The sequence below is a fragment of the Zalophus californianus genome, chromosome 2 (genome assembly GCF_009762305.2).
Source record: "Zalophus californianus isolate mZalCal1 chromosome 2, mZalCal1.pri.v2, whole genome shotgun sequence".
In the NCBI taxonomy this organism is placed as follows: domain Eukaryota; kingdom Metazoa; phylum Chordata; class Mammalia; order Carnivora; family Otariidae; genus Zalophus; species Zalophus californianus.
The window spans coordinates 150267436-150280255 of NC_045596.1; positions in this window are offsets into that span (position 1 = coordinate 150267436).

Genomic DNA, 12820 nt, shown 5'->3' on the forward strand with positions numbered 1-12820 from the left:
GTGTGTGTGTGTGTGTGTGTGTGTGTGTATCTGTGTCTGTGTGTGTCTGTGTGTGTCTGTGTATGTATCCCTCAGAATTTTGTTTCTAAGGAGCAATGAAAACCTATCTTTCACGACTTTCAATTTGAGAACATCCCCTACCCTAAGACTTAAGAGGACATTTTGTCATCATCAGTGTCAAAGATTAAAAAAGCCAGACGTGAATTAAAACGGTCAGGACAGATTGTAATCAACAATACACTATTGCAGTAGGGAAGGGTCCACAGTGAATGGAGTTCAAGTTCAGTTCGTTCAGAGGTGACTGGGCATTTCAAAGGGAGAATGGGGGAATAAGGAGGAGAAATGGCTGGTGGGGGAGGGAGGAAGCTTGAATAGGACCAAAGGCAGGTAAAAGCTGAATTGTGTCCTCCCCAAATTCGTATGTTGAATTTCTAAGCCCAGTGCCTCAGCATATGACTGTATTTGGACATAGGGTCTTTTAAGAGGTAATTAAAGTTAAGTGAGGTCATTAGGTGGGCTCTAATCCCATATAACTAATGTCTTTATAGGAAAAGGCCGTTAGGACACAGACACACTCAGAAGGAAGACCATGTGAGGACACAGGTAGAAGGTGGCCATCTACAAGCCAAGGAGAGAGGTCTTAGCAGAAACCAACTCTGCTAACCCCTTGATCTTGGACTTCCAGCCTCCAGAACTATGAGAAAATAAACTTAAGTCCCCCACTCTGGTATTTCGTTATGGCAGCCCTAGCAAACTAATACAGATGGTCATCTTTTTATTTGAAAACAGAAACTATATAACACCAAAGATTATGAAATAATTGACAAACACAGATGGCTCTGGTGTCCCTCACTCCTACAGGGACACCAGTTGACCCTGGCAGAGCAATGCTGCTGTGTGGGTCAGGTTGTACCCTGTGGTGATCCAGAATTCTTCCATTCATAGAATGTGGAGCCCTCCTTCAGCACTTATCAACTGTGTGACCTCAAGCAATTTGCTGAACCTCTCTGAGCTTCAGTTTTCCTACCTATAAAATGAAAAATAACCAACCTCCCAGCTGTCAAGAAGATTAAATGAAATTATATAATTATTTAAAGTACATAAAGTGCCCAGTACAGGCTATGTCCTTAGCACCCCGTATAACTAATCTCAAGTAGGAATAAAGTCATAAAGTTGAAAACAGGGCATTGTTGTTTGCAGTTCAGTTAGGCACCTTCTCTTTGACTCCAAGACTGTTCGTGTATATTTGAACTGTTTGTGATTGAAAGAAATGTAGAATTCCATCTGTTCTTAGGAGGATTGCCAACGCTTTGCCAGTGACCATTTTTATAGATTCCAGGAAAAGACATTTTGATAGTCTGCCTCACTCCTAGGAGGGTCCTGTACAGATCCTCTAGAAAGGCAGGTCTGGTATATAGGAGGATGCCCCTAATGAGGACAGATTTCTACAGCTTTTCTCTTAACCTGCCTTTGTGTGAGAGCCTCCTCCTGCTTGTCTTCATGGCCTTGGGGTAACCTTGGCAGTGACTGCAGATCATTTTTGGCCATAGGCAATGTTTCTTAAACTCTGGGGTACAAAACATTTGCATCAGAATTTCAGAGGAGGGGGGCATCATAGGGGAACATGCAGATTCCCAGGCTCTTCCCCAAACCTACAGAATCAGAACCTCTGGGAACTTACGCTTGTTCCAGAAGCTCCTCAGGTGATTCTGAAGCTGCAGGTGCTGTCACCTTGATGCAGTGAGTGTTCAACTAATGGTGGCTAGCATATGAATGTAACAGGGAAGGTGAGGAGGCAACAATAGTTATTAAACATTTACTATGTCCCAGGACGTAATATGCTGTATATGTTTCCTACAGATGCTGTAACATATTGCCACAAACATAGTGGCTTAAAACAACATACATTTATTCTCTAAGAGTCTGGAAGTCAGAAGTCTGAAATCCTTTTCACTAAGCTAAAATCAAGGTATTTATGGGCAAAGCCACACTCTCCCAAAGGTTCTAGAGGAGAATAGTTTCCTTGCCTTTTTTAAACTTCTAGAGCTCCATTCCCTGGCTTGTGGCTCCTGCCTCCATCTGCAAAGCATCTTGCTTCAGTAGGCACATTGTCTTCCTCTGTAGTCAACTCTCTCTTGGCCTCTCTCTTATAAGGATACTTATGATTGAATTTAGGGCCCACCCACATAATCCAGGACAATCTCCCCATTTTAAGATCTTTGACTTAATTACTATTGGTTTGCAAATTGGTCCCCATATGTGGAGGGCAAGGAGAGACCAAAGAAAGAGGCAGACTGCTCCAGATTGGTAGATGACAGTTGTAATAAACAAGGGAACTTCCTACAAGACTTGTCTCAGGCAGCTGCAAGCTGAGTAGATCTCCATACTTGCCTAGCAGAATCTTAAAAAAAAGGTTTATACAGAGTCCTTAACTGGGTTTGATCACATACACTATCCAGACGGCCTCAAAAACACATTATTCTCTCAAGGCTGCATCCTTGAAAATGGCTCCCTCTGTGGAAATGGGGGCAGAATGTATATTCCGAGCACAGGGGAGAGTGAGGAGCCTCTGATTGTCTGGGTCCAGCTGATGAGGTCACATCCTCCCAAGGACTTCCTCCAATAATCACATGTGCCAAGTCTTTATTTTGCCATATAAGGTAACATTCACAGGTTCCAGGGATTAGGACCTGGATACTTTGGGGGTCATCATTCACAAACATTATTTTTTAATCCTCAAAACAATATTATGAGGCAGGTAGCATTAACTCCATTTTTTTCAGAAGAGGGAATTGAGATTCAAAAAGGTTAAAATGACTTGTAGCAAACGACACAGCTGGTAGAGGGATTAGGATTTGCACCCAAGACCATCTGGTTTTAAGACCTGTGATCCTTGCTCTGCATCAGATTGAACTATAAGGCCTGCCAAAGGAATCCTACCAGTGACAGCCTATCAGTCTTTCAGATGTCTGAGATGGCCTTTAAAATGTCCCAACATGATGCCATTCTCAGTTTCTTTCCCAGATGCAGGTGAGAAGTCCAGCTTCTGAATTTGAGTGGGTTATTGGAAGACAGGCTATAGACAGAGGTAAGTCGGGTTCTTTCCAAATTCTTGGAACACCTTGAGAAGACATAGATGATTGCCAAACATCCCTCTAGGCCGATTCTTGAGATGAGAGCAGCCACTTGTTTTTAGAGGCTTCACTGTAGTTCTGCACAATTTATGTAAAAAAGATTATGTAGGAAAAACATCTAGGTTAGATCTCAAAGACAAACTTAAAAAGGCATACCCGGGAGGGGTTAACTAACCTTACTACAGTCCTCATTTTACAATATATACTTGTATCAGGTCATTGCATTGTACACCTTAAACTTACGTATGTTATATGTCATTGATGACTCCGTAAAGCTGGGGTAGGAAAGCCAACTTCTTATTAGATAACGTCTCTGAAGTTGCTATGATTCTGGAGTGCTCAGCCAAGCACATATATGGGACATGGAGGGAGAGTGAAGAATTATTGTAATAGTGACTGTAAGAACTATCAGGAGTATGTAGTTCTTGGAATGTCTTAAGTTAGGACTATGAAAACACAATGACAAATGCTATCTGATGACCAGCCAGGTGGAGATAAGTAAACAGGGAACATTCTGAGTAGAGAGGCAGAATATAAGAAAAGGGATATCTAGACTTCACTGCAGGAAAAGGTAAAAATAGAATATTAGAACTTCCATCACAAAGATGCGATTTAATTATAATATTTAGGTTGTAATAAAATTCAGTGTCTTCAAAAAGGAAAGAGAGCAAACTTTTCTATTCCAATCAAAGAGTAGGAAGGGAACCAAAGTTGGGTATTTTAATCTTTAAACAGAAGATAGTCTCCATTTTCGTGTTCTCTTGGTTCCAAAAGGCTGTGCATTGTAACTGAAATCTCTCTAGAACAAAACCACCTTTACACTCTAGTCAATGGCTTATTTATTTATTACATATTTGATATATTAAACAATTAGAATGGTTCTTCAAAGTTAATTGTAATGGGATTTATCTTGGGTTCTAAGTTTCTGTATTTAGATGGGCTTGAATATTCAATACTTACTCTTTTATCAGCAGCCTCATATTAGTTTTACATGGACCCAAACTCAGTCTAAAATTTTTGGATCTCTCCACCATCCTAATTGCCCATTTTTATTCAGGTCCCACCTTCCTGGAGGAATTAGGGGTGTAAAACAATGAAGAGCAAATAGAAGCTTTTCTTAAAGGACAGCTCATCAGGAAAAAGCTAGGGTATGAGAACAGGAAATGCAGTGAGCAAAGCACTACAAAAAAAGAATAACTGTCATTTCAACCTTTTGCATCAAAAGGAACGAGGACTAGGGTGGGTAGCAGACAGTAGTCAAAGGAATGAAGGCAATCTGTGTATTACCTGATATTTGCTGTATCATTTGTCCCTAAAGGTGAGCTCATCAAAGTTCCTAACAAATCCTCATTCAGTGCCAATTTTCTATTGTACCTTTCCTTTTATGCTGTTTAAGTCTACAAAAGTGCAATTTAGCCCTACCTCAAACTAATCACAGAAATAAGTTCTAGTTGAAATAAAATTCACTTATTTAAAGATGTTATTTATTTATTTATTCTTCAGAGAGAGAGAGAGAGTGCACAAGCAGGGGGTGTGGTAGGCAGAGGATGAAGCAGACTCCCCACTGAGTAAGGAGCCCAATATGGGACTCAATCCCAGGACCCTGGGATCATGACCTGAGCCAAAGGCAGACGCTTAACCAACTGAGCCACCCAGGCATCCCATAGCTGAAATAAAATTCTAAATGTAAAAAAACCAAGACTATTGTTTCCCATTCTTAGCAATATGACAAAATATAAACCCCTATCCGGGGGCCAGAGTTTCCATTTAAGTAGTTTGGTTGAGGGGAAAGGGAGGCAAAGTCTAGCAACCACACAGGTGAGAAGTCTACCTGGAGACCTTTGTTTAGAAGGCTGAGATCCTGAAAGCCACAGCTAATTGGGTAATCCAGGGGAAAAACATCCTTTCTCTCTTGAGTTATTAAGGGAACTTGTCTCTCTTGACCTTTCCTCTGAGTGAAGAGGAGAAAAATATGTTTAAGAATTTGCATTTGACCCTCACACAGGTTTAGAATCAGAAGGTACACCATCTGAGAATCCTGGAAGCACAAAACTAATAATTTACTTTAAGGACATCCTGCATTGCTAATATATCAGGTGCCTGTAAAAGCAAATGTACATATTCACTTGAGGATTATATCTTAAACCCAAGTCAAAGAACTATTACAGATAGGGTCTGTGGAATACAATCTCACGATAAATTATAAGACACACGAGGAAACAAGTCACTTGAGCAGAAGTCAGGAGAAAAAAGAAGCTATAGAAACATTCACAAAAGACTGAAGATGTTAGAAAATAAAGCAAAATAAATATTGTAATATGTTTATTGAAATAAAAGAGGTGTTAGAAGTATGACCTTGGAACAAATAAGAACAAGTAGTAACTGAGACCTGCCATGATCCGTACTTAACCGATAGTACCCAAACAAAAACCACAAAGTATCTGCTCAACACTCTACAAAGATATGCTAATATATGGCCATAAAGTTTTAACAAATGTTTAGACAAGCTAACACTTTACAAGCAATTACTTTAGCAAACAGCCTGATGTAAAACCTAGCTTTGCATTAAAAATATTTCCTCCAAGATCCTCAGGGAATCTGTTATTTGACTGTCTACTATACATACCATAAAATTTTGACAAGGCTCAATTCTGTTTTCCCTTTGTCTTTAACATTTTTGGAGGTCCAACAGATCACCTACTACTCAGAACTTGCCCCTCAACTTTTGGGCAGGGGACATTTTGGCAGTATGCCAAAAGGTCTGTGTACCTCTTGACCTCATTTTGAGAAGCCATCACTGACCAGAGAATCCAAGTTGTTGCAGTGATTGGGAACCACTGAGGTATTATCTGTCAAAACTCCTAAAAGTTGCCATGAGATTGTTGAAACTGAGTGGTGAGTACATGAAGAGCTCATCATAAGCTGTCTTTACTTTTGTATTCATTTGAAATTTTCCATAATGACTTTAAAAATAGAATCTGCTGTAGAACACTCCTCTCAACAACATCAAAACGTACATTCTTCTCAAATGCACATGGAGTATTCTCCAGATAGACTATATGTCAGACCATAAAACAAACATTAATAAATTTAAAATTATTGAAATAATACAAGTATGTTCTCTGACCACAGTGGAATTACATTAGAAATCAATAGCAGAAAGTAATTTGGAAAACTCATAAATATTTGAAAACTAAACAACACAATCCTAAATAACCAATAGATCAAAGTATAAATAAAAATGGAAATCAAAAAATATTTCAAGATGAATGAAAATGAAGATACAATATACCAAAACTTACACAGCTAAGGCAGTGCCTGGAGGAAAACATAGCTGTAAATGTCTACATGAAAAAAGAAAAGATTTCAAATCAATAACCGAACCTTCCATCCTAAGACACTGGAGAAAGAGAAACTAAACCTAAGGCAAACAGAAGGAAGGAAATAATAGATTTAGAACAGAAATTAATGAAATAGAGAATACAAAATAGAGAAAACCAATGAAACCAAAAGTAGGTCATTTTAAAAGATCAACAAAAACTGACCAAGAATAAAGGAAAGAAGACTCAAATTACTAGAACCAGACTGAAAGAGGGGCCATTACTACCAACCTTACACAAACAAAAAGGATTATAAAGCAATACTATGCACAATTGTATGCCAATATATAGATAACTTACATGAAATGGACAAGTTCCTAGAAAGACACAAACTATTGAAAACAACTCAAAGTGAAATAGAAAATTTAAATAGACCAAATCAAATAAAGACATTAAATTGGTAGTAAGAAAAAAAACACAACTTACAAAAAAGCTCGAGCCCAGATGGATTCACTGGCCAATTCTACCAAACATTTAAGGAAGAATTAATACCAATTCTTTACAAACTTTCAAAAAATAGAGAAGATACTTCTCAACTCATTCTGTGAGGCCAGTATTACCTGATACCCAAACCAGACAAAGACATCACAAGACAACTATAGACCAATATCTCTCATGAATATGGATGCAAAAATCCTTAACAAAAGTCTAGCAAACCAAATCTAGTATAAAAAGGATTACACACATGACCAAGTGGGTATTATCCCAGGAATACAGGTTAGTTTAATGTCTGAAAATCAATTAATGTAACACACTGTATCAATAGAATCAAAAACAAAATGCACATAATTATCTCAATAGACACAGGAAAAGCCTTTGACAAAATCCAATACCCTTTCTTGATTAAAAAAGAAACAAAATACTAGTAATACCTATCAAAATACCACCAGCCTTTTTCACAGAGCTAGAGCAAACAATCCTAAAATTTGTATGGAACCACAAAGAACCTCAAATAGCCAAAGCAATTATTTTTTTTATAATTTTTTAATTGTTATGTTAATCACCATACATTACATCATTAGTTTTTGATGTAGTGTTCCATGATTCATTGTTTGTGCATAACACCCAGTGCTCCATGCAGTATGTGCCCTCTTTAATACCCATCACCAGGCTAACCCATCCCCCCACCCCCTCCCCTCTAGAACCCTCTGTTTTTCAGAGTCCATCATCTCTCATGGTTCATCTCCCCCTCCGACTTACTCCCCTTCATTCTTCCCCTCCTGCTATCTTCTTCTTCTTTTTTTTTTTTAACATATATTGCATTATTTGTTTCAGAAGTACAGATCTGTGATTCATCAGTCTTGTACAATTCACAGCGCTCACCATAGCACACACCCTCCCCAATTTCTATCACCCCAATTTCTATCACAGCGCTCACCATAGCACACACCCTCCCCAATTTCATATCACCCAGCCACCCAATCCTTCCCACCCCCCACCACTCCAGCAACCCTCAGTTTGTTTCCTGAGATTAAGAATTCCTCATATCAGTGAGGTCATATGATACATGTCTTTCTCTGATTGACTTATTTCACTCAGCATAACACCCTCCAGTTCCATCCACGTTGTTGCAAAAGGCAAGATCTCATTCCTTTTTATGGCTGCATAATATTCCATTGTGTATATATACCACTTCTTCTTTATCCATTCATCTGTCGATGGACATCTTGGCTCTTTCCACAGTTTGGCTATTGTGGACATTGCTGCTATAAACATCGGGGTGCACGTACCCCTTTGGATCCCTACATTTGTATCTTTGTGGTAAATACCCAGTAATGCAATTGCTGGATCATATGGTAGCTCTATTTTCAACTGTTTGAGGAACCTCCATTCTGTTTTCCAGAGAGCCAAAGCAATTCTGAAAAGGAAAAACAAAACTGGAGGCATCATGATTCCAGATTTTAAGCCATATTACAAAGCTGTAATCATCAACACAGTATGGTATTGGCACAAAAACAGACACACGGATCAATGGAATGGAATAGAGAACCCAGAAATGGGTTCACAACTGTATGGTCAATTAATCTTTGACAAAGCAGGAAAGAATATCCAATGGAAAAAAGACAAATATGCTGTTGGGAAAACTGGACAGCAAGAAGCAGAAGAATTAAACTGGACCACTTTCTTATACCATATACAAAAATAAATTGAAAATGGATGAAAGACCCAAATGTGAGACAGGAAACCATCAAAATCCTAGAGGAGAGCACAGGCAACAATGTCTTTGACCCGGGCCATAGCATCTTTTTACTAGACACATTGCTGGAGGCAAGGGATACAAAAGCAAAAATGGATTATTGGGACTTTATCAAGACAAAAACTTCTGCACAGTGAAGAAAGCAATCAACAAAACTAAAAGGCAGCCTACAGAATGCGAGAAGATATTTGCAAATAACATATCTGATAAAAGGTTAGTATCCAAAAATCTATAAAGAACTTACCAAATTCAACACACAAAAAACAAATCATCCAGTTAAGAAATGGGCAGAAGACACAAATAGACACTTTTCCAAAGAAGACAATCAGATGGCTAACAGACACATGAAAAGATGCTCAGCATCACTCATCACCAGGGAAATACAAATCAAAATCACAATGAGATATCACCTCACACCTGTCAGAACGGCTAAAATTAACAACACAAGAAACAACAGGTTGGTGAGGATGTGGAGAAAGGGTAACCCTCTTGCGCTGTTGGTGGGAATGCAAACTGGTGTAACCACTCCAGAAAACAGTATGGAGTTTCCTCAAAAAGTTAAAAATAGAACTACCCTATGATCCGGCAATTGCACTACTAGGTATTTATCCAAAGGATACAAAAATACAGATTTGAAGGGGTACATGCACCCCGATGTTTATAGTAGCATTATCAACAGTAACCAAACTGTGGAGAGAGCCAAATGTCCATCGATTGGTGAATGGATAAAGAAGATGTGATATATATATAACGTACTATTACTCAGCCATCAAAAAAAAAAAACACAAAAAAAATCTTGTCATTTTCAACAACATGGATGGAGCTAGAGTGTGTTATGCTAAGTGAAATAAGTCAGTCAGAGAAAGACAAACACCATATGATCTCACTCATATGTGGAATTTAAGAAAGAAAACAGATGAACACATGGGAAGGGGGAAAAGAAAAAAAGGAGAGAGGAAACAAGCCATAAGTGACTCTGAATGATAGAAAACAAATGGAGGGTGGTTGGAGGGAGGGGGTAGGGGATGTGCCAGATGGGTGATAGGTATTAAAGAGGGCACTTATTGTGATGAAAAAAAAAAAACACTCAACAAACTATACGAAGTGACTTCCTCAACCTGATAAAAGACATCTATGAGAAACCCACAATTAACATTATACTTAACGGTTCCCTAAGATCAGGAATGAGACAAAGTTGTCTTGCCACTTCTATTCAGTATTATATTGAAGGTTCTAGTAAAGCAGTTGGGCAATAAAATGAAATAAAAGGCATCCACATTAGAAAGGAAGAAATAAAATTATCTCTATTCACAGTCAACATAATCTTGTATGTAGGAAATCCTACAGAATTCACTTAAAAAGAAATTATTAGAACTAATAAACAAGTTCAGCAGGGTGGCAGAATGCAAGATCAACACAAAAATCTATTGTATTTCTATATGCTTGCAATGACCAATCTGGTAAACAATTCCATTTACAATAACATCAAAAAGAATAAAATACTTAGGAATAAATTTAACAAAAGAAGTACAAAATTTATATTCAGAAAGCTACATAATACTGCTTAGTGAAATTTTGGAGAGGTATCCCATGTTCATGGATTGAGAACCTTAACATTTTTAAAAAGGTGATACTCCCCCAAAGTGATCTACACATTCAACAAAATCTTTATTAGAATCCCAGCTACCTTCTTTGTAGAAATTGATAAAATTGCTTATAAAATTCATATGGAAATGCAAGAGACCCCAAATAACAAAAACAATCTTGAAAAAGAAAAAGTCAGAAGACTCACACTTCCTGAATTCAGGTTAATGCAGTGGTAATCAAGATAGTGTGATGTTGGCATAAGAATAGACACATAGATCAATGGAGTAGAGTGTCCTGAAATAAACCCATGTGTCTACAGTGAGTTGATTTTCAAAAAGGGTTCCAAGACCATTCAATGGGGAAGAATATTCTTTTAAGCAAATGGTGCCAGAACAATTGTATAGCCAAATGTTAAAGAATGAAGTTGGACACATACCTCACACCATATACCAAAAGTTAACTCAAAATGAATCAGACCTGAATGTAAGAATTAAAACTCTAACATTGTTAGAAGAAAATATTGGGGCAAATCCTCATGATGTTGGATTTGCAAAGAGATTCTTAGATATTTCATCAAAAAATGAGCAAAAAAGAAAAAAATGGATAAATTGGACCTCCTCAAAATTGAAAACTTTGTGGTTCAGGGGGACACTATCAAGAAATTTAAAAAACAACCTGCAGAATGGATGAAAATATTGCAAAATATATATTTGATAAGGGACTTGTATCTAGAATATATTTTTTAAAAACTCTTATGACTAAGAATAAAAAGACAAATAATCCAATTTAAAAATGAGCGAGGTCTGAATAGACATACCTCCAGAAAAGATATAGAAATGGCCAATAAGCACATGAAAGATGCCTGAAATCAGAAAAGTGTAAATCAAAACCACAAGGAGATACCCCTTAAGATGAGTAAAATCAAAAAGTCAGGTAAGGGCCTGTGGATGGCTCAGTCGGTTGTGTCCAATTCTTGATTTTGGCTCAGGTCATGATCTCAGGGTTGTGAGATCGAGTCCTGAGACAGGCTCCATGCTGGATGTGGAGCCTGCTTAAGACTCTCTCTCTCCCTCTCTTTCTGCCCCTCCCTGCCTGCTTGTGCTCATGCTCTCTCTTTTTCTCCCTCTCTGAAAAAAAAGGCAGGTAATAAATGTGAAGATGTAGAAAAATTAGAATCTTTATAAATTTCTGGTTAGGATGTAAAATGGTGTGTCACCTTGGAAAACATTCTGGCAGTTCCTCAAAAAGCTAAACATAGTTTTACCATTTGACCCAACAATCCACTTCTAAAGAAATGAAAATATTTCTACACAAAAACTTACACAAGAATGTTTGTAGCAGCATTATTCATAATAACCAAAAGGTGGAAACCCAAATGTCCATCAAGTGATTAATGGATAAACAAAATGTGGTATATCCATACAATAGGGTATTATTCAGCCGCAAAAACAGTGAACTCCTGATACATGCTACAGCATGGATGGACCTTGAACACATTATACTAAATGAGAGAAGCCAATCACAAAAACCACATACATGATTCCATTTACGTGAAATGTCTAGAATAGGCAAATCTACATATAGAGACAGGAAATAAGTTGGTGTTTGCTCAGAGATGGAGGGTATGGGGGGCATAAAGGAATGATAGCTAAAGGATATGGAATTTCTTTTTGAGGTGATAAAAATGTTCTAAAATTTACTGTGGTGATGGTTGCATAGCTCTGTAAATATACTAAAAACCATTGAATTGTACAGTTTAAATAGGCCAAGTGTATGGCCTGTGAATTGTATCTCAACAAAACTGTGATAAGGAGAGGGGAGGGGAGCCTGGGTGGTTCAGTCAGTTAAGCATCTGACTCTTAATTTCAGCTCAGGTCATGATCTCAGGGTGCTGGGATTGAGTCCTGTATTAGGCTCTGTGCTCAGTGGGGAGTCAGCTTGAAGATTCTCTCCCTCTACCCCCCCAACTCTTTCTCTCAAATAAATAAATAAATCTTTAAAAAAAAAAGGAGGGGGGAAACTCTAAGACCAGACATACAAATTAATGTAGGGTTAACCCTTACCCTGTATTAAGCCATGTTTCAGAGAACATGCTCTAAATCAGCACTGTACAGTAGAAATTTCAGTGAGGATGGCAATATTCTATGCTGCCCAATAGGGTAACCACTAGCCACATGCAACTACTGAGCAATTAACGTATGTCTAGGGGACCATGGAATTTTTAAATCTGTTTGTGTGTGTTTGAATTATGGGGTGTTCTGTTCTGATACACATCTCTCACCAAAGAAACTCCTGATTTTATACGTTCATGCCTTAGGGGAAAGATTCTTACAACTAACTAGAAAAATGGAACTAGTATACTAATTAACCCACATTTGCTATGACTTTCATAGGAATCATTTGATTAAAACCAAAGTAATTCATTTTCAAGAGGCTTTCAAATCTAAATGCTCAAAAGTCCGGTGGTTACCTTAAGTCACATTAGGAATTTCTCCTACTCCGTTTCTCCTTTTTCATGTCAC